The sequence below is a fragment of the Dendrobates tinctorius genome, unplaced genomic scaffold (genome assembly GCF_039654945.1).
Source record: "Dendrobates tinctorius isolate UK_male_01 unplaced genomic scaffold, ASM3965494v1 ptg000016l, whole genome shotgun sequence".
In the NCBI taxonomy this organism is placed as follows: domain Eukaryota; kingdom Metazoa; phylum Chordata; class Amphibia; order Anura; family Dendrobatidae; genus Dendrobates; species Dendrobates tinctorius.
The window spans coordinates 50,778,221-50,800,936 of NW_027361684.1; the positions used below are offsets into that span (position 1 = coordinate 50,778,221).

General features: G+C 42.0%; 1 long non-coding RNA gene across 2 annotated transcripts in view; it reads left to right on the plus strand.

The window, feature by feature from the left end:
* The window catches only part of LOC141080555 (uncharacterized), a 385,270-nt gene that overhangs the window by 63,723 nt on the left and 298,831 nt on the right, over positions 1 to 22,716 (plus strand). For both annotated transcript variants that reach the window (XR_012228965.1, XR_012228966.1), the window contains exon 2: positions 6,962 to 7,059. This is a non-coding gene — a long non-coding RNA (uncharacterized lncRNA). The remainder of the gene's footprint in view (positions 1 to 6,961; positions 7,060 to 22,716) is intronic.

A 22,716-nucleotide genomic window follows, 5' to 3' on the forward strand; every position in this document is an offset into this window, starting at 1 on the left:
GTGGCCGGAAATGCCATGTTGATGCCAGAGGTCAGAGGAGAATGGGCAGACTGGTTCGAGCTGATAGAAAGGCAACAGTGACTCAAATTGCCACCCGTTACAACCAAGGTAGGCAGAAGAGCATCTCTGAACGCACAGTGCGTCGAACTTTGAGGCAGATGGGCTACAGCAGCAGAAGACCACACTGGGTACCACTCCTCTCAGCTAAGAACAGGAAACTGAGGCTACAATTTGCACAAGCTCATCGAAATTGGACAGTAGAAGATTGGAAAAACGTTGCCTGGTCTGATGAGTCTCGATTTCTGCTGCGACATTCGGATGGTAGGGTCAGAATTTGGCGTAAACAACATGAAAGCATGGATCCATCCTGCCTTGTATCAACGGTTCAGGCTGGTGGTGGTGGTGTCATGGTGTGGGGAATTTTTTCTGGGCACTCTTTGGGCCCCTTGGTACCAATTGAGCATCGTTGCAACGCCACAGCCTACCTGAGTATTGTTGCTGACCATGTCCATCCCTTTATGACCACAATGTACCCAACATCTGATGGCTACTTTCAGCAGGATAATGCGCCATGTCATAAAGCTCGAATCATCTCAGATTGGTTTCTTGAACATGACAATGAGTTTACTGTACTCAAATGGCCTCCTCAGTCACCAGATCTCAATCCAATAGAGCATCTTTGGGATGTGGTGGAACGGGAGATTCGCATCAGGGATGTGCAGCCGACAAATCTGCGCCAACTGTGTGATGCCATCATGTCAATATGGTCCAAAATCTCTGAGGAATGCTTCCAGCACCTTGTTGAATCTCTGCCACGAAGAATTGAGGCAGTTCTGAAGGCAAAAGGGGGTCCAACCCCTTACTAGCATGGTGTACCTAATAAAGTGGCCAGTGAGTGTATGTTGTATGAATGTAGTATATATGTATGTTGTATGAATGTAGTACAGTATATATGTAGTATGTATGTACTATGTATGCATGTTGTATGCAGTATATATGAAGCATGTATGTAGTATGTAGTATGTATGTATGTTGTATGTAGTATGTAGTATATATGTAGTATGTAGTATATATGTATGTTGTATATATGTAGCATGTATGTATGTTTGTTGTATGAATGTTGTATATATGTAGTATGTATGTACCATGTATGTAGTATGTATATATGTAGTATGTATGTAGTATATATGTATGTTGTATGAATGTAGTATATATGTAGCATGTATGTAGTATGTATGTATGCTGTATGAATGTAGTATATATGTAGTATGTATGTAGTATGTATGTAGTATGTATGTTTTTTTTTTTACATTCAACACATTAGCCGGAAGATGGGACTACTACTGTCCCATCATTGGCTAATGTGTCAATCACTGTCAGTGTAGCAGGCATCGCCCGATGGGACTTGTAGTCCCATCGGACGATGCCTGCACACACACAAGACCCCCGATAGGCCTGTAAAGACCACCGGCAGCCGGCACAGGCCCCCAAGAGGCCCATACAGACCACCGGCAGCCGGCACAGGCCCCCGGCAGGCCCATACAGACCACCGACAACCGGCACAGGCCCCCGGCAGGCCCATAAAGACCACTGACAACCGGCACAGGCCCCCGGCAGGCCGGGACAGGCCCCCGAGAGGCCCATACAGACCACCGACAGCCGCAGAGGCCCCCGACTGGCCGGCACAGGCCCCCGAGAGCCCCGTACAGACCATCGAGAGGTCCATACAGACCCCGCCCGAACACACAGACACGCACAATGTCTGCCCTCGCACCGCCCACACTCTTCCCCCCTCCCGGACAGGCTGTACAAGGCAAGAAAGGAGTTTTTTCAATTCTGATATTTCTGTCCCATTGACTTGAATGAGACTTCAGGGATCGGAATCGGCGATACCCGATACTTTTTTAGATCGGCCGATCCATTCCGATCCGATATTTTTCAGTATCGGGAGGTATCGCTCAACAATATTGACCAGTGATTTCTCATTTTTTCAACAGCATTTTTTTAGGGACCACATCACATTTGAACTCACTTTGATGGGTCTATATGATAGAAAATACCCAAAAGTGACACCATTCTAAAAATTGCACCTCTCAAAGTACTGAAAACCACATTCAAAAAGTTTATTAACCCTTCAGGTGGTTCACAGGAATTTTTGGAATGTTTTAAAAAATGATCATTTAACTTTATTTCACAAAAAATAACTTCAGATCCAATTTATTTTGTTTTACCAAGGTAACAAGAGAAATTGGACCCCAAAAGTTGTTGTACAATTTGTCCTGAGTATGCTGATACCCAATATATGCAGGTAAACTACTGTTTGGGCGCATGGAAAAGCTCGGAAGGGAAGGAGCGCCATTTGACTTTTTCAACGCAGAATTGGCTGGAATTGAGATCGGACGCCATGTCACGTTTGGAGAGCCCCTGATGTGCCTAAACAGTGGAAACCCCCCAAGTCTAACTCCAACCCTAAACCCAACACACCCCTAACCCTAATCCCAACCTTAACCCCAACCCTAACCCTAATCCAAACCCTAATCCCTACCCTAACCCTAATTCAAATCCTAACTCTAATCCCAAGAGAGAGAGAGCTCCTGATGTGCCTAAACAGTGGAAACCCCCCAAGTCTAACTCCAACCCTAAACCCAACACACCCCTAACCCTAATCCCAACCTTAACCCCAACCCTAACCCTAATCCAAACCCTAATCCCTACCCTAACCCTAATTCAAATCCTAACTCTAATCCCAACCCCAACCCTAACCCCAACCGTAACCCTATTCCCAACCCTAACCCTAACTTTAGACCCAACCATAACCCTAACCCTAACCCCAACTCTAACCCTAACCCTAATGGGAAAATGGAAATATTTTTTTATTTTATTATTTCTCTGTAACTAAGGGGGTGGTAAAGGGGGTTTGATTTACTATTTATAGCATGTTTTCATAGTGGGTTTTTATGTTTGGCAGCTGTCACACACTAAAAGATGCTTTTTATTGCAAAAAATAGGTTTTGCATCACCACATTTTGAGAGCTATAATTTTTCCATATTTTGGCCCACAGAGTCATGTGAGGTCTTGGTTTTTGCAGGACAAGTGGACGTTTTCATTGGTACCATTTTCAGGCACATGACATTTTTTGATCAACTTTTATTCTGATTTTTGGGAGGCCGAATGAACAATAACCAGCAATTCATGAATTTCTTTTGGGGGGGCGTTTACACCATTCCACGTGTGGTAAAATTCATAAAGAAGTTTTATTATTCGGGTCAGTACAATTACAGCAATACTTCATTTATTTTTTTATGTTTTGGCGCTTTTATACCATAAAAACTATTTTATATAACAAATAATTATTTTTGCATCGCTTTATTCTGACAGCTATAACTATTTTATCTTTTTCGCTGATGATGCTGTATAGTGGCTCGTTTTTTGCGGACAAGATGATATTTTCAGCGGTACCATGTTTATTTATATCTGTTGTTTTGATAGAGTGCTATTCCACTTTTTGTTCGGCAGTATGATGATAAAGCATTCATTTTTGGCTTGTTTTTTTAATGGTGTTTACTAAAGGGGTTAACTAGTGGGACAGTTTTATAGGTCGGGTCGTTATGGATGCGGGGATACCAAATATTTGTACTTTTATTGTTTAGATTTTTTTTATTTCAAGTATTTATTTATTGCTGGAATAAAAATGTATTTTTTATTATTATTTTTAAAAAAAATTTTTTATTTAATTCTTACTTTTACACTTTGTCCCACTATAGGACACTCATTCTGTGCAGGCTGATGGCTTCTATAGCATGCAGATCTGCATGCTATAGAAGCTGTCAGCACTGCAGCTTCAATACACTGACCTGAGAGACTTCCTGCTCATCACTGTACATGACAGGAAGTCTCTCAGGCCTGGAGACCCGGATGTTGTCATGACGACATTGGGTCTCCATGGCAGCGATTGGGACCCCGTGTCATGCCGCAGGGTCTCTGATCCAAAGGCAGAGGGGCTGTCACAGCTGACAGACCCTCTGCCTGCTCCCGGAACGCTGCAATCTTGTTTGATCGCAGTGTTCAAGGGGTTAAAGTGCTGGGCACAGTCTGTGACCACTCCTGGCACTTAGTGCCAGGTGTCAGGTGTGAGAATCTGTGTCAAATATAGCGTGGCACTACCGCAGGGTGCGCAAGTAGGTTACCCAGACCAAAGTGAATAATAAAGTAACTTGGCACTCAACTGAATAATCCTTTGCAAATTAGATTTATTTTATAATTTATTGCAGTCCTGGAAACGTTTCGGCCTATTATCGGCCTTCCTCAGTCTGCTATATAAAGGTACAAAATATATACAGGAGAAAATCATAATGGGTCCTCATAAAAATAATATACAATGTTGTACAAACATATTGATTAATAATCTTGGTGTAAATCACAGGTGATATAATCGTATTGTATACAGAGAAATATATATCACAATATATATCACAATATTGAGAGAGGAGAACCAGGTGAAAAGGAAAAATAAAGTTGAAATCGCGAAATACTAATCCGGTACCCAAGTAAGGATTCCTATGGAGATCTATGGTGAATCAGGTGAATGGTTATGGTGGTGAAATATCTACTGATGGTGATATCAATAGGTGAATGTTGTGGTCATACCTACTTCAGAATGTCATGTTGATCTAAATGGTATCTCCTATTATTATAAGAGTGGATATACTGATTTAAATGCCTGAGAAGTGAAAAATAAAAAAAAAAAAAAAACCACATGTATGCTCAGCAATAAAAAAGCCTCTACCAAGCCCTGTAATTAAGTAGAAAAGGGACTCTGCTGTACAAGCGTACCTTGTTTAGGTATGGAGGTGGCATACACAGGTGGGACGCGGTATTCCCCCGCTCGTCAGCTGGCCACGTGTGCCCATGCCAGCAATCCTAAATAATGTGGAGGCAGGACAGCGTCTGTGCTCACAGGAAGTGGTGAACAGGAAGTGTCCGGCTCACTGTGTCAATCATGCAGAGCCCCGTGTCTTGTGTATAGGAGCTGCCGCGCTCCAATGACAACGGAGGAGAGTGTGTCATATGGGAGGACTGGGAGGAGCTGAGTGAATGGGATTAATCTGAACCTTTGCATAGAAAAAAAAAAAAAACATGTAAAAAAGGGAAGCCCTAGCGTTTTTTACATTCTACCTAAAGTGCATAAAAACCTGGAAAATCCCCCCGGACGCCCCATTGTGGCATCCACAGAGTCGATTTTATCTCCTCTATCGGTCTTCATTGAGAAAGTTCTAACACCCTTGATACACCTTCTTTTCTTCTAGATACGAGTGATTTTCTTAGGAAAATTAATGAATTAGGTCCAATACCAACGAGAGCGATACTAGTTTCCTTTGACGTCAGGGACCTGTACACCTCTATCCCACATGATAAAGGCTTAGATTGTGTCCATAGTATACTTACTCGAGCTAACGTACACAGGGACATCATTGACCTAATATTACGTCTCCTGAGGATAGTACTGACACGAAATTACTTCATGTTTGAGGAAAGCTTCTACCTTCAAACTAGGGGTACTGCCATGGGATCTAACATGGCACCCCCCTATGCAAATAGCTACATGGCAACTTTTGAGGAAGAAATAGTTTATACCAACACATTATTTCAATTACATTGCTTGGTGTGGAAACGTTACATCGATGACATATTCTGCATTTGGACTGGGACCTCTGAATCATTAGACATATTCTTTAATGTTCTTAATACATCCTGGCCTGGCCTCTCGTTTACCGTCACAAGTAGTGTGTCACAGGTTAGTTTTTTAGACACAATGATCATTAAAGATGAGCAAGGTAATCTGAGTTCTGACCTATACACCAAGACCATGGACGGAATAGCCTTCTCTTTTACTCGAGTTTACACCTGCCAGCTGTTAAAAAGGCTATCCCTAAATCTCAGTTCACGAGGGTCCGTAGGATCGTCTCAGATCCGGAGAAACAAAAGAAACGATTACAGCAGATGAATTCCAAGTTCAGGGAACGCGGTTATCCACAAGAATTACTAGCTGAGGCTCTGGGGCTACAAGTGACCACCCATAGAAAGATAACTTCACGGATACCATTTGTTCATACTTATCATCCCTATGTTAACATTTTGCACAAAACTATCAGGAAACATTGGAGCTTATTATCTACCGCATACCCTGAGGTTCCAGCATTCCAAAACCCGTTTCTCCCATGTTATAAAAGGCCCAACAACATACGTGACTCTCTCATTAGAGCTGACATTGGCCCTAGACATAGAAAATCCACACAGAGATTTTTGAAGAATCCTCGCATGGGTACATATCCTTGTCTACATTGTCATCAAAGTAATAATGTACAAAAAGGAGACGCATTCTTCCACCCATATTCCGGGAAAAAATATTCCATTAAAGACTACTCCACTTGCGACACAAATTATGTAGTTTATCTCATAAAATGCCCGTGTGGGCTCCTCTACGTAGGGGAAACAACTCAGGCTATAAGGGACAGGATTAGTAAACATAAATCAACCATTAGATGTAAGAATTTACTTCTCCCTTTGCCCCACCATTTTCACACGCACGGACATAATGTCACACAGCTTAAATTCCAAGTGATCGAACATGTCCCAATGCCCAGACGGGGGGGTGATCGGATCAGGTTATTAAAACGGAGAGAATCCTATTGGATTCATGAGTTGCAAACACTTGCCCCTCGGGGACTAAATAGAGATTATGACCTATTATCCATCATATGATTTCAGGATAATTCTCTTTAACTTGGTAATACTACTTATGATGTGGAATTATGACCATGATGTCCGATTCGCTATATTTGTGTGTTCGTTTCCTGTGGGCGACAAGGGAAATGTATATCAAGTTGTATGATTGAATATTTACCTGTCAATCATTGGCCGATATTATGAAAATTAATTTTGTCTTTTTCTTTATTCTAGAGTCGCCTCTACTGATCTCAATTGGCTATCCTCACGTATCACGTCCATCTGGACTTCACTTTATCACCCTTTCACCCGACTGCAAAATATTGATACTGGTAACCGTAACTCCTCATCTTTCCTTTCACTATACTGTACTATAGCATTACGGGTATAGTAATTGTAGTGCTTTCATTAAAGGAAATCTTGCACAGCCACAAGTCATGACCTACACCTTCAATCAGCCTTATTTTAAGTCCCCCTTTTTTCCATTTTTTTTTTTTCTCCCATTTATTTGGCCACTAAATTCTTTCATCATTTTTTCACTACTATAACACTACAGTTTTCCCTTCTGATCGTTAGGCACGTTACTGTTTAAGAACGCTAGGGCTTCCCTTTTTTACATGTTTTTTTTTTGTTTTTTTTCTATGCAAAGGTTCAGATTAATCCCATTCACTCAGCTCCTCCCAGTCCTCCCATATGACACACTCTCCTCCGTTGTCATTGGAGCGCGGCAGCTCCTATACACAAGACACGGGGCTCTGCATGATTGACACAGTGAGCCGGACACTTCCTGTTCACCACTTCCTGTGAGCACAGACGCTGTCCCGCCTCCACATTATTTAGGATTGCTGGCATGGGCACACGTGGCCAGCTGACGAGCGGGGGAATACCGCGTCCCACCTGTGTATGCCACCTCCATACCTAAACAAGGTACGCTTTTACAGCAGAGTCCCTTTTCTACTTAATTACAGGGCTTGGTAGAGGCTTTTTTATTGCTGAGCATACATGTGGTTTTTTTATTTTTTTTTTTTATTTTTCACTTCTCAGGCATTTAAATCAGTATATCCACTCTTATAATAATAGGAGCTACCATTTAGATCAACATGACATTCTGAAGTAGGTATGACCACAACATTCACCTGTTGATATCACCATCAGTAGATATTTCACCACCATAACCATTCACCTGATTCACCATAGAGCTCCATAGGAATCCTTACTTGGGTACCGGATTAGTATTTCGCGATAGCAGTCGGGTATGTCCCCTCTCTCTTCTATTTCAATTTTATTTCAACTTTATTTTTCCTTTTCACCTGGTTCTCCTCTCTCAATATTGTGATATATATTGTGATATATATTTCTCTGTATACAATACGATTTTATCATCTGTGATTTACACCAAGATTATTAATCAATATGTTTGTACAACATTGTATATTATTTTTATGAGGACCCATTATGATTTTCTTCTGTATATATTTTGTACCTTTATATAGCAGACTGAGGAAGGCCGATAATAGGCCGAAACGTTTCCAGGACTGCAATAAATTATAAAATAAATCTAATTTGCAAAGGATTATTCAGTTGAGTGCCAAGTTACTTTATTATTCACTTAGGTGTGAGAATCAGCTGACACCCAGCCGCGATCAGCTACGCTCCCTCTGTGAGTGCGGCTGATCCCATATAACGTACTATTCCGTCCATGGGAATTAAGTGCCAGGGCATATGGACGGAATAATACATCTAATGGCAGAAAGGGGTTAAAATTGGAACTATACTTTCAATCAATAATACAGACTAACATAAGAAACTTTGTAATAAATCATATCAGGGAAATCAGCCTCCTTACCTACTTATCAGACATTTATTACTCTTCTGAACTTGTCATTCCATCAGCTCAAATCCATCCTGCTCAGATAAGAAAAATTGTAGGCTCACATGTGACCCAGCCCATTATACTCTATGGAAAAGGGTGGGTAAAGAGAAGTGAGGAACAGGGAGGGGAAACAGGCAGAGGGAGAAATACAAAGATGGAGGTGCTCTTTCTAAATACTTTTTTTTACATATTCCAGAGCTGATTTCACACCCAGATAGCTCAGCTCTGCTGTATAATAAGCTGCTGCTGTTTGTCTCAGTTTGAAAAATATCTATCTGTCTCTGAATTAAAAAAATGTATATACATCTCTGTATGTTGCTAAATGTTTGACACAGATCACAGTAACTGTATTACAAATTAGAGCGAGAGCATGCAAAGGGGACAACTGGATACAAGTCATATAATGGCTAGAAATAATGTTATTCCTCATGTACAGATACCGGACAGCTTATTCTGACAAGGGTGTTTTCCTTGAACAGGACTTACATTGGGGGAGTTTCTATGTGTTCCATGGGTTTTTACATCGGAGCATAAAGTAATAGTCATTGTAAATCAAGAGTCACGGTAATGTAGCAGCTTTCTTGGCTGCTCCCAGATATTTTAGGTGTGTTTGCTAATGTATTAGTGTAGATGTCAGTTTCCCACATAAGCTGGATGCAGATACATATTAGATAATAGAAAAAACTTTTTGACAGTGAGGGTGATTAATGACTGGAACAGGCTGCCACAAGAGGTGATGAGTCTAGCAGGTGATGACAAGGCCTGCAATAAAGAAAATGTGGTCATTTTATGCTATTTTATGATTATCTCTCCTTGCTGGTTTTGGATATTACCTATTGAGTTTTTGTAGGTCTGTTACACTATATCAGACCTTTCCTGGGTCTTTCCTAGCTCATCTGACAGCAACAGGATGTAGGCAATGAGACCCTGAATCCAACTATGTATCAGTTAGTTTACTGGGTGCAGTAGTTTTTTTGACACAAAGTTTTAGATTTAGCAATGCAGGAGAGCTGAGAAAGCTAACCCCTTCCACACCAGGCACTGCATGTACATTGTTGATAGACAGTGAGCTGCTTATCACAGAAGTGGGTGGAGTTAGACTAGCAAGCTCATGCCAGCTAGTCACAGGAATGACAATCACAATGTGATAAAATCTTCAGTCCAAGTAAACTATAGCACACAGCCTGACATGTGACACATCATTAAATTCTGTGTTTTAGCCCCTTCCTCGTACTGTCCTCAGATTACATAGCAAAAACCTACTGACAGATTATTATTATTATTATTATTATGCATTTATATAGCGCCATTTATTCCATGGCGCTTTACATGTGAAAAGGGGAAATATAGACAGGTACAATAAACATGTGTAAGACAAGGGACACACAAGTACATAAGGAGAGGGGACCCTGCCCACGAGGGCTCACAGTCTACAGGGATGGGTGAGGATACAGTAGGAGAGGGTAGAGCAGGTCGTGCGGTGGTTCAATAGACTGAGGATCATTGCAGGCTGTAGGCTTGTCGGAACAGGTGGGTCTTCAGGTTATTCTTGAAGGTTTCTGTTGATGGTGAGAGTCTGATGTGTTGCAGCAGAGAGTTCCAGAGTATGGGGGAAGCACGGGAGAAGTCTTGTATGCGGTTGTGGGAAGAAGAGATAAGGGGGGAGTAGAGAAGGAGATCTTGAGATGATCGAAGGTTGCGTGTGGGTAGGTACCTAGAGACCAAGTCACAGATGTATGGAGGAGACAGGTTGTAGATGGCTTTGTATGTCATGGTTAGGGTTTTGAATTGGAGCCTCTGGGCAATAGGAAGCCATAGGGGGATGCTGGGGAATAATGGGGAGACAGGTGGATTAGTCGGGCAGCAGAGTATAGGATGGACTGGAGCAGAGCCAGAGTGCTAGAGGGTAGGCCAGAGAGTAGGAGGTTGCAGTAGTCAAGGCGGGAGATGATAAGAGCATGCACTAGTGTTTTTGTGGTTTCGTGGTTGAGGAATGAGCGGATCTGGGAAATATTTAAATATTTACTTTAAATTAATCCTTTTCTCAAAGAGACATATAGTAGGAAGGAGTGTTTTCTGGGGGGGAAAGCTATCGAAAAATCAAATGTACTGTACATATATCATGGTATAAGGAGGTGGCAGGAACCCCCATCTGCCCCCTCTCTCCTATGTGCACTTTGCTGTATTATGTGCCTGTTTATCAATGTCTTGTTGTTTTTGTACTGCGCAATGTGTGTATCAGTAATATAATGTATGTGCTGTGCTTGTAATGTCTGATAATGTTTCACCAAGTTTGCTAAATGTATGTTAGCTTAGGGAAAGGCACTAGCTAATTTTGTGGTCTGGATCAGCAGCTTCTCGAAAGCAGGAAGCTGCTGCTTCCAGTCAGTAGCCCAGGCACGTTGGCATTAGGCAGGCAAATAGAAGTAGCCGTGGCATTGCCAGATCAGAGGAGGGAGCAAAATTTGCTGCCCCGGACTAAGGACTGCAACGTGGCCCCAGGACTTTGGAAGGGCCCCTGCTGAAGGGACTAAAAGCATCCAGATCCCAGCGAGTTGACTACTGCTTGATTTCGGCTACTGTGGCTGTGGTGGGTACGGCCATGGACAGTGTGAGGGAGAGAGCAGGAAGCCAGTGTTGGATCCCCTTTTTTTCATCACTGTTTATTAAAGTTCATTCCCTGTTGGACCACAGCTGTGATCCTGGACTTTAATTACCTGGACTACCGTGGCTGGGGGAAGAAAAGGTAATCCATGGGGGAAGCTGTGCCCATCTGGTGTTTCATGTACAAGGGGCAGGTGGTGTCTGTGGACTGTGTTTTGTGGGTGAGCTCGGTTAGGACTACCACCTCGGTCGCCCTTGTTACAATAGTACGTTTGAATGTCTTCCATGAACTGCAATGTTTTAAAAACGTATCCTTTTCTTCATCCATATTTTTGAAGGATGAAAACGTGCAGCAGTCTGTGGTGTTTTCACATTGTAGAAGAAAACCAATCAAAACAAACATGCACAACCATATGTCATATGGGTAGTCACTTGATATACACTTTTTTCCTTTTTAATTTTTTTTGACAGAACAAACAGATGAGTGGAGTGCACCCCAAAACATGGTGTGAAACAGACCTTAGTTTACATTGTGTACTTATTTTTTTTCATTACTTTGCAGATCTCAGATTGCGAGAAGATACTGCATACATTTGGTAAGGCCTCCATACATATTAGAATAAACCTCTTCAAACCTTCCAATTTCAGTGAGATCTCCTAAACATTTATTGCATGTAGGGTGTTCTAAACTCCTTTCTCACAGATGATGACAATGACAGGCAATAGAAGGATCAGACAGTTTGAAGTAAGCACCCTTTTTTTTCTAGAAGTAAATATGCTGCAATCAGTGGTGGCCACAGAGACTTAAGCTGCATTTACACTGCATGGTAAGCATGAAAAAGTGTTCTTAAAAATACTCATTTCACAATTATCTCGCGGTCTTTCTCACAACAGCTCAGTGATACACTACGTGAGCGATTACTTCCTGTCAGTGTATCGCCGGCTGTCTTTGAGAGCAGCCACATTAGTCTATTAGATGCACCAATTCTGGTACTTTGCCTGGCCCTTTCTGATTACCCTGGTGTGGTGGCAATCAGGTAATATTTTTGGGGGTTGATGTTAGCTATGTAATTTCAGCTGGCATCAAGCCCAGGGCTTAGTAATGGAGAGGCATCTATCAGACATACCCATTACTAACCCAATAATCAAAAGAACCACTCACAAAAAAATACTTTATTTCAATAAAAAATCCCCTACATTATCCCTCGCTCACTAATCTATTATCAAAAATGTTACCATGAAGCTCCTCTAATGAAGTCCATGTTCCCTAATATCTCTGTCATCTGTGAGTAGCAGGAAAGTTATGCTATTCATAGGCGCCGGATAGTGAGGACAACTCTCACCAGAGCCGCTGGCACCCACTCCAGGATTGGCGCATAAGATGCGGTGGCAATCTGGGTAATTTTTTTTGGGCTTGATGCCAGCTGACATTACACTACTGACATCAATCCCAACAAATTTTACCCTGATTGCTACCTTACCAGGGCAATTGGGAAGAGTTGTTCAAAGAGCCAGAATTGGCACATCTAATGTGATTGACCAATTCTTGGGTGGGTGCAGGTGGGCATTTTATGCTGAAAAAGGGCAAAATAACCATGGACCTTCCCAGCCTGATAATATCATCAATCATCAAACCGCATGTAAATTTTTACATTTATTTATTTAGTTCCCAGCTGCAACCTGGGAGTCAAAGATGTATCCAGGTGTCTTCCCCATGCTATTCCCATTCTATTTCAGCGCTGTTTCCATCCATTTCAGCAATTTTCCTTCCTGGCTCGTCCAATCGGCTTAGTCATTCCCTTGCTGCCTCGTACTGTGTGCAGCTCGGGGAGGCTGGAGCAGTAGGGGGTGGGTCTGGCAGACACTGGGGCATGATGTTTGCTGTGACATCACTGACCAGTCTCTACCAGACAGGAAAACTCTAGTCAGTGTGTGAGCAGCTCCATCAGAATCAGGAGAGAGCTGCTCACATGACTGGGTGTGACATCTAGGACACCATGCCGACATGGGGAATATTACAAAGGCCGGGGTCACACTTGCAAGAAACTCGCACGAGTCTCAATACCCGGCACTGCCGCTGACATTCTGGACCAAAGCGTGTGGCTGAATGTATTTCTATGCAGCTGAGCACTCCGGTCCGAGTGCCGGCGGCAGTCCCGGGTATTCAGACACGAGACTCGTACGAGTTTCTCGCAAGTGTGACCCAGGCCAAACTGTCAGCATTCACCTCCTAGATAAACCCACAAATTATACGTAAAGCCTGTACAATCCCTTTAAACTGCTGTGATTTGATCTAGCTCCAATGGCAGCACTTAGACTCCTGAACCCTATGCATGTATGTGTGAGTTACCAATGGAAATCTAGGCCAAATGGGTCTCAGTGGTGCAGTTAGCCATAGTACTTGTTTGGATCTGCCTTGGCCCTTTTTTTTATTACAGTTCTATTTTTTAATGTCTGCCATCAATTTTTTAATAGCCATCAATGAACTGTCTAGACATTGCTTCACTCCTTCACTAAATGAAGGGGCCACATCTGCCAAGCGTCCTTTTGTCCCACAGTTTGTAAATTTTTGTATATATTATACTTTTGGGCTTTTCATTGACTTCACTAAAGAGCGCTCTGGTTTCTGTTTGGTTTGTCTGCTAAATGAATTTTCTTTTAGTTCTCTTAATACTTGATATATTAATTTCTTAAGACCAAGGGTAATACAACCTATAAATGCAACTGCGCTCAGATGCTGTTAATTCAATAGTCCAATCTCTCCACTACATATTGTGTGACTTAGGTCATTCCACTTGCAGTGGTTAGGGCAATGAGAACATGTAGTAAACAATTCTCTTATCCTTGACCTGTTGTGATTTCTTCATAACAGATATTGCTAGCGGACAGGGAAACTAATGATTTCACACAGGACAACGGCATTCAGTATGTTGTCTGTGTCTTTGCTTAGGTTAAATTCATTAGGTTAGATCAATTTCTTCTCACTCATACTGCATAACATTGTACTTACTGCTCTGCTATAATGAAATAATTGACCTCTGATATGTTGGATGAATACATTCTCCTGAGAGAAGATATTTAACATTATTTTTAGATGTACTATTGCATTGTGTTCTCATACACACGTGCACAGTTATGAAAATAATGCACGGGCAGATATTTACTATGCTATCTTTGATTTCCCTTATTTATTTATTTTACTATACTGGAATACTGTTTTTTTACTGATTTTATGCTGGGTTTCAAGAACTGATTTTATGTTGCTTTTTTTCCTACTGATTTTATGCAGGGACTTATGTACGGTATTTTTCGGACTATAAGACGCACCGGACCATAAGACGCACCCCAATTATCAGTAGGAAAATAGGGAAAAAAAAATAATGTGTCAAATGGGGGTCCGTCTTACAGTCCGAATTCAGCTTACCTGGGAAGGGATCCGGCACAGGTGGAGAAGTAGTGACAGGGGTCATTCAGTGGTCCAGGCTCGTGCGGTGGCGGCTCTGTGCTGGGGCAGATTGGTTGTGCTGGGGCAGGGGCAGCAGTGCTGGGACTGGGGCAGCTGTACTGAGGCAGGGGCAGCTGTGCTGGGGCAGGGGCAGCTGTGCTGGGGCAGGGGCAGCTGTGCTGGGGCAGGGGCAGTTGTGCTGAGGCAGAGGCAGCTGTGCTGGGGCAGGGGCAGCTGTGCTGAGGCAGGGGCAGCTGTGCTGGGGCAGGGGCAGCTGTGCAGGGGCAGCTGTGCTGAGGCAGGGGCAGCTCTGCTGGGGCTGGGGCAGGTGCTGTGTTTCGGTGCAGGGGCGGCGGCTCCGCCGGCATTTCTTCGCAGCCCGGAGGCCACCGCACTTCCCTTGCTGGCCGCCGCCATGTTGCGGTGGCCTCCGGGAGCATGGACGCCAGGAAGATGGCTGCCGGTCCGGGGACGGCGCATGCGCGGGATCAGATCTCATCCCGAGATCTCGGGGGACGAGATCTCGTTGCCGAGATTTGAATCTGCTGCCACCAGCTACCAGCCAGAAGGTTAGTACCATGTATTGTGACCATAAGACGCACCCCCCATTTTCCCCCAAAATATTTGGGGAAAAAAGTGCGTCTTATGGTCGGAAAAATACGGTACTTATATTATGCTCGATTTTCTTGTACTGATTTTATGTTGGGATTTATGTACTGAATTTATTTTGGGTTTGTGATTATACACCGTAACCAATCAGAAGAAGCAGAACTGCAGAATAATGACAACACAGCCAGGGCCCAAGCAGATTAGCAGACGTGTCCGCCCATCCCCCAATGTATCATGTATCCTTTGATAGATCATGTGATAAGTCACGTGATTTACACAGCGGTGCTCTGGTGCATATCTGTAGATGCAAATCAAGACAGATAGCAGCATGTGTAGAAAACTTTTCTCTCTAATGTACATAACATAGCACTATATACAGTATAACAGAGCAGGGATGGGCAATTAATTTTCCCAAGGGGACACATGAGAGACCGTGACTTTTGTGGAGGGCCAAATCAATATGCTGAAATTAATTTTGCTCAATATTAATATTAACAAATTAATTAAAAATATTATGCTATATTAATTATAAAACGATGAATTAATATTGAGCAGAATTAAGTACACTGACATCCCCTATATACCATATGAGCCCACATGCAAACCCCCTAAGTACAGCATGAGGCCCCATAGTCCCTATATACAGCATGAGCACCTATATAACCTTCTTTATACATTATGAGCCCTCACATAGCCCCTATATACAGTATGAGCCCCAATATAGCACCTATATACAGCATGAGCCCCTACATAGCCTCCTAGTTACAGTATGAGCCCTCACATAGCCTCCCTTATATGGTGTGAGCCCCAGATAGCCTCTTATATGCAGCATGACCCCCTACATAGCCCCTAGTTGCAGTATGAGCCCTCACATAGCTTCCCATATATGGAGTGAGCCCCACATAACAACAACACATACTCACTTCCCTTCCATTCCCCCAGTACTCTGGTCCCCAGGGCTTTATTTCTTTTGTGGCTGGCTTGTACATGCTGGCACAATTACATCATTGCACCGGAACATCACAGAACAGGAGATGGGAGCTCCTCTGGAGCTGTGCCATTCAGTATTGCCGGCAGTGGGGCTCCAGGAAAGTTCCTTGCCCAAAGATGTGTACCAACAATGGTAGTGCATAAAACATTATACTGGGGAAAATCTGGCCATTAGCCCCCACCGGGCCTCGGGCCTTGGGTAAAAGCTTAGATTGCCCTCATTATAATCCACCTATGAACACAGCACAATGGATGGGAATTTATAAAGGATTTTGTTACAGTTTGTTGTTGTAAAAGTTGATATTTTTTGATTGTTCACTCTTTTAGATACTCCTCCTGCCCTCCACTTGAATGAGATTGCAACTTCATGGCAGCTATTTAAAAGTCTCAATTAAAAAATCTGGTTTAAAGGGGTTGTCCAGTCCAGTCTTCTAATAAGTTCAAACTTCTGAATCCTTACAGCACACGCACTGCAGGCTACCAGGATTCTCTGGTGTTACCAGTGAGGACAGGAGTTCACCCCAAGTATGCGATTTGCATACATGCGGTTACATGTCAACTAGACATATGACATGAGCGAGGTCGAGAACGTCTAGTTGGAACTATTCAAATCGCATATTTGTGGTCACATGACCAGCAACACTGGTGCTTAGTTGTTGTTGCACAGTTTGTTGACTTTTTACTGCGTTTTTGGTGGGGTTTTTTTGCTGCATTTTTGTAAGGGTACATTTGTCTCTTATGCAAGCTGATAAAAGTTTAGTGCATTAAAAAAATATGATTCTACTTCATCAAGTTTTTGGCACCAAAAACGCACAAAAGCTGATACCTGCATTTTTGCAACACTTTTTCAGCATTTTTTGCACCACTTATTGGTTTCAATGGGTGAAAAACGCTGAAAAAACACTGAAAGAAGTGACATGCTGCATTCTGCAAAAAAACAAGGTTTGGCAAAAAAATACTGAGGACAAAAACACCAAGTTGTGTGCATGAGATTTCTAAAATCTCATACGCTTTGCTGGTACTGTAAAATGCAGCTAAAAATTTGCATTAAAAATGCATAAAAAACAAATTGCTGAAAATGCGCAACGTACGAACATATCCAAAGGATTCAGAAGTCTGCAGCTGCATAGTTCCTACAGACTTCCCATAAAAGACTGGACAACCCTTTAAGCCACATTTAAGAATTGAGACTTTTTAAATAGCTGTCATGAATTTGAGATCTGACTCAAGACAGGAGGGAGAAACTGTGACAAAAGGTGGAAAAGCAATTATAGTCAGCAGTATTATAACTAGCAAAGCACCAAATTTGATTAACATTGACACTGTGATCAATTTTGCACAAGTAACAGCAATGCAGAGACAAGTAAAGTTGATTTAAAAATGTACAGTTATGATAAAATTCCTCCAATGAATTTGTGAGACAAGCTGCTAATTTCAGACTTCCTTAGACTTCGCATATTATTGCTGTGCTCTAATGGATGAAACTGAAACCCAGCGAGCAATAAATTACAGGTAAAAGCACAGCAAAGCAAAGGTAGTTACTGATAAATAATTGTAACCTGACAACTGGATGTCCTCTGGAAGTTCTTTTTAATAAACAGAAACTGTCAGATCCCATAATTGCTCAAAACCATCACTATAGTCTTCTGTATGATGATTACTGTATTCCAATGAAGCCTTTTATTTTGCACATAAATGCTGCTATCTTTACTCTGCTTCTCTTCATATGCTAACGAGCCAGGATTAGTTTGATGGGGTGTTGCATCCTCAAAACTAGTCCTGCGCCTTAAGGTACTGTCACACTAAGCGATCGCACCAACGATCACGACAACGACACGACCTGGCAGAGATCGCTTGTACATCGCTATATGGTCGCTACTCGCTAGTTAGCTTCCAACATGAAAATCTCATAGACGACAAATCAGCGATCTGTATAACGACCTCGGCGGTCGTTGGGACCCCGACCTCGATAGGCGTGATTGCGCGCAACCTTTTCCACGCCCCTCTGTACAGATTGGTGGTCAGTGTATGGCATGACAGTTTATGTCACAGCTCTCGCTTGTTGATTGGACGACCGCGTAATAAAAGGACGACGTAGTAGCGCTCCCTTCCATTGTTCTAGAGCGCAGTGGTTCATACAAATTTCAAGCAGCGATCCATATTGTGTCCAGCTAGCCTTCTGTGCTTTGCAGCTCCTGCGGTGCATTCTGTGGCGCTGTTGCGTTGGACCCGGATTTATTGATTCCATCAGGATCTCTATACAGTATTGTAAGGTAGGCACTTTATTTTATAAATTTTTTTGGCATATAACTTTTTGAATTTTATTTAAAATGTTATATTTATATCTGTCTTTTTATACAGCAGCCTTGTTTGTTTTCCTGCCACCGCCCTCCGCTATCACATCTTTCGGACATTTTTGTTTCTGCCGTGCCCACCATCACATTTTTTTTTTTACACCGGTTGTTAACAGTTGTCGGCCATCTCTTAATTTTTTGGGGGCAGCCATTTCTGTTTCAGCCGCGCCCAGCACCGCCATTTTAGCCAGCTGTGTTAACTCTTGTTGGCCAACAATGATTTTTTTGGGGGGCAAGACATTTTTGTTTCTGCCGCGCCCACCACTGCCATTTTATCCAGCTGTGTAAACTGTTGTTGTCCATCACTATTTTTTTTTTGGGCGGCCATTTTAGTTTCTGCCGCACCCACCTCTGCCATTTTATGATCCTAGCTGTGTTATAAGTTGTAGGCTATGTACGCATTTTAATTTATCATACATTTCAATAAAACAAATGTTACTTATATTGTGCCATTCTCACATAATTCTTTTTTTCTTACAGATGGCCGAAAAGCAAGATTTCCTGCGGGACTTCATAGAGATGTACGGCTCGATGCCTTGCTTATGGAGAATAAAGTCATCTGATTATAGTAACAAGCTGAAAAAAAAGGAGGCTTGCCAAAAACTCGTGGAGCTTACCAAAAACCATTACCCCAATGAGCCAGCGGATGAATCATCGGTCAAAAAAAAAGAATTCAGGCCCTCCGCACAGTATACCGTAAAGAACTTAATAAAGTTGAGAATTCAACCAAGTCTGGAGCCGGGTCAGAAGATATATATGTCCCCAAACTTTGGTACTTTGAACTTCTTTCTTTCACAAGGGACCAAGAAGTACCGAGACAAAAGGCATCTATGTTGGCACCTGACCCAGTGATCCAGCAGGACTCCCCTGTCGGTGATGTAAGTACCTTTCTTGTAGTACACATAGGAATGTACATGCCCATTTGGAATAGAAATTATTAATAAATAAGGAAAAATTGACACAATAGCACAAGTTATCCCATAACGTACTGATAATTAATCAAGCTAAACGTTTGAGGCCTATCTATTTCACATACCGTTGAAGGAAAGTTAATAACCATTGATACAATTCCCGTTATCAAATTTGTTGATGTATTTGGCTGTTATAGTGTGAAGCTTAATTTCTTTAGCTTTGTGATGTAACATGTATTTTCTGTTCACACAGGACCCAGAAGAGGCAGTCATCTCACCTTCCTTAATCACGCCCGAACAACACAGCATCGCAACGGTGCAAGAGGAGGAAACAGTTGAGACACCATCCCCATCTGCACTATCCGCATCTGTGCCAAGGCAACTCCAATTTTCAGGTCGAAAAAGGAAGGCCCCCACCTCGGATACCCCAGAATTTATCCAACTGGCCAAAAAAGTTCTAACTACACCTCAGAACCTGACCGGATTTGCATACTATGCTAATGAGAAGCTGCCTACACTCGATCAAGTTCAGCGCGTTCGTGCTGAAAGGCTTATGCTCGAAGTTTTGAGTCAAGAAGCAACCAGAAAACTCACTGACACGACTGCTTTCATGGACAGACGTCACTACCCGCAATACTCTTGGCCGCACAATCCTGAGCCTCTTGAGCCTAGAATGAGGAGGGACCATCAACAGAACCCAAGCCTTACTCCCCCACCTTTTTATTATACTCCGCCAAGGCAACGTGGAACTGAAAACGAACCATATTACCACCAATTGTAGTTCTGCACATATTTTTTTTAGATTTTTTTTGCATATATATATATATATATATATATATATACAGTCATATGTAAAAGTTTGGGCACCCCTATTAATATTAACCTTTTTTCTTTATAACAATTTTGGTTTTTGCAACAGGTATTTCAGTTTCATATATCTAATAACTGATGGACTCAGTTATATTTCTGGATTCAAATGAGGTTTATTGTACTAACAGAAAATGTGCAATCTGCATTTAAACAAAATTTGACCGGTGCAAAAGTATGGGCACCCTTATCATTTTCTTGATTTGAACACTCCTAACTACTTTTTACTGACTTCCTGAAGCACTAAATTGGTTTTGTAACCTCATTGAGCTTTGAACTTCATAGCCAGGTGTATCAAATCATGAGAAAAGGTATTTAAAGAGGCCACTTGCAAGTAGTTCTCCTATTTGATTCTCCTATGAAGAGTGGCATCATGGGCTCCTCAAAACAACTCTCAAATGATCTGAAAACAAAGATTATTCAACATAGCTTTTCAGGGGAAGGATACAAAAAGTTGTCTCTGAGATTTAACCTGTCAGTTTCCACTGTGAGGAACATAGTAAGGAAATGGAAGAACACAGGTACAGTTCTTGTTAAGCCCAGAAGTGGCAGGCCAAGAAAAATATCAGAAAGGCAGAGAAGAAGAATGGTGAGAACAGTCAAGGACAATCCACAGACCACCTCCAAAGACCTGCAGCATCATCTTGCTGCAGATGGTGTCACTGTGCATCGGTCAACAATACAGCGCACTTTGCACAAGGAGAAGCTGTATGGGAGAGTGATGCGAAAGAAGCCGTTTCTGCAAGCACGCCACAAACAGAGTCGTCTGAGGTATGCAAAAGCACATTTGGACAAGCCAGTTACACTTTAGAAGAAGGTCCTGTGAACTGATGAAACAAAGATTGAGTTGTTTGGTCATACAAAAAGGCATTATGCATGCGCTGTATTGTTGACCGATGCACAGTGACACCATCTGCAGCAAGATGATGCTGCAGGTCTTTGGAGGTGGTCTGTGGATTGTCCTTGACTGTTCTCACCATTCTTCTTCTCTGCCTTTCTGATATTTTTCTTGGCCTGCCACTTCTGGGCTTAACAAGAACTGTACCTGTGTTCTTCCATTTCGTTACTATGTTCCTCACAGTGGAAACTGACTGGTTAAATCTCTGAGACAACTTTTTGTATCCTTCCCCTGAAAAGCTATGTTGAATAATCTTTGTTTTCAGATCATTTGAGAGTTGTTTTGAGGAGCCCATGATGCCACTCTTCATAGGAGAATCAAATAGGAGAACTACTTGCAAGTGGCCACTTTAAATACCTTTTCTCATGATTTGATACACCTGGCTATGAAGTTCAAAGCTCAATGAGGTTACAAAACCAATTTAGTGCTTCAGGAAGTCAGTAAAAAGTAGTTAGGAGTGTTCAAATCAAGAAAATGATAAGGGTGCCCATACTTTTGCACCGGTCAAATTTTGTTTAAATGCAGATTGCACATTTTCTGTTAGTACAATAAACCTCATTTGAATCCAGAAATATAACTGAGTCCATCAGTTATTAGATAGATGAAACTGAAATACCTGTTGCAAAAACCAAAATTGTTATATAGAAAAAAGGTTAATATTAATAGGGGTGCCCAAACTTTTACATATGACTGTATATATATATTCTTTTTAAATTGTTAATGTTTTGTAATAAAATGTTATATTTCAGATGAATAGAGGTCTGGTTTTCGTCTTTTGTTTCGTATTTTAAAAATTTTTTATACTACAATATAAAGATTGCCGTAGACATGAACTCTGACGTCAGGCCAAGTAACCAATCTTCTACCAAAATAATGACACAGCCGCGTATATGAGCTATAAATATATATTTGAGACATATATTTTATATGAAATTTTTTTTTTCAAAATAACACAAACTATGTGTACATAGTTTAACATAAACATAAGCATAGTTTAACATAAACATAAAAAAAAAAATTAGTGCATGCCACCCTGTTGTTGGCCCGCCAAAAACCTCTCCAGCATCTGTCCGTGCACGTCCATGGCTGCCAGAGTCACAGCCATAGCTGCCCTCATCCGCCGGTGAGATGCCAGCAGGGCCTGTGCAGTGGGGATGTCTGTTGAAGAAATGAGAAACGTAAACCTGTCAATTATTGACACACTACTGTAGAAACCAAAGGTCCATGGTTCTTGTTTTTATACTTATGGTATTGTGGTGGCTGTGGTGGCTCAGTTCCATCTGGTGAGGGGCTAATAGCCCACCCCAAACCAGTGGCACCAACAGCTATGGGACCAAAAACTAAATATTAAATGACAACCCTCCATCCTTTCCAAAGTAAAACGTAAAAGTACCCATTTTTTTAGATTTTATTAAGCAAACCTTGCTATAATTAGATT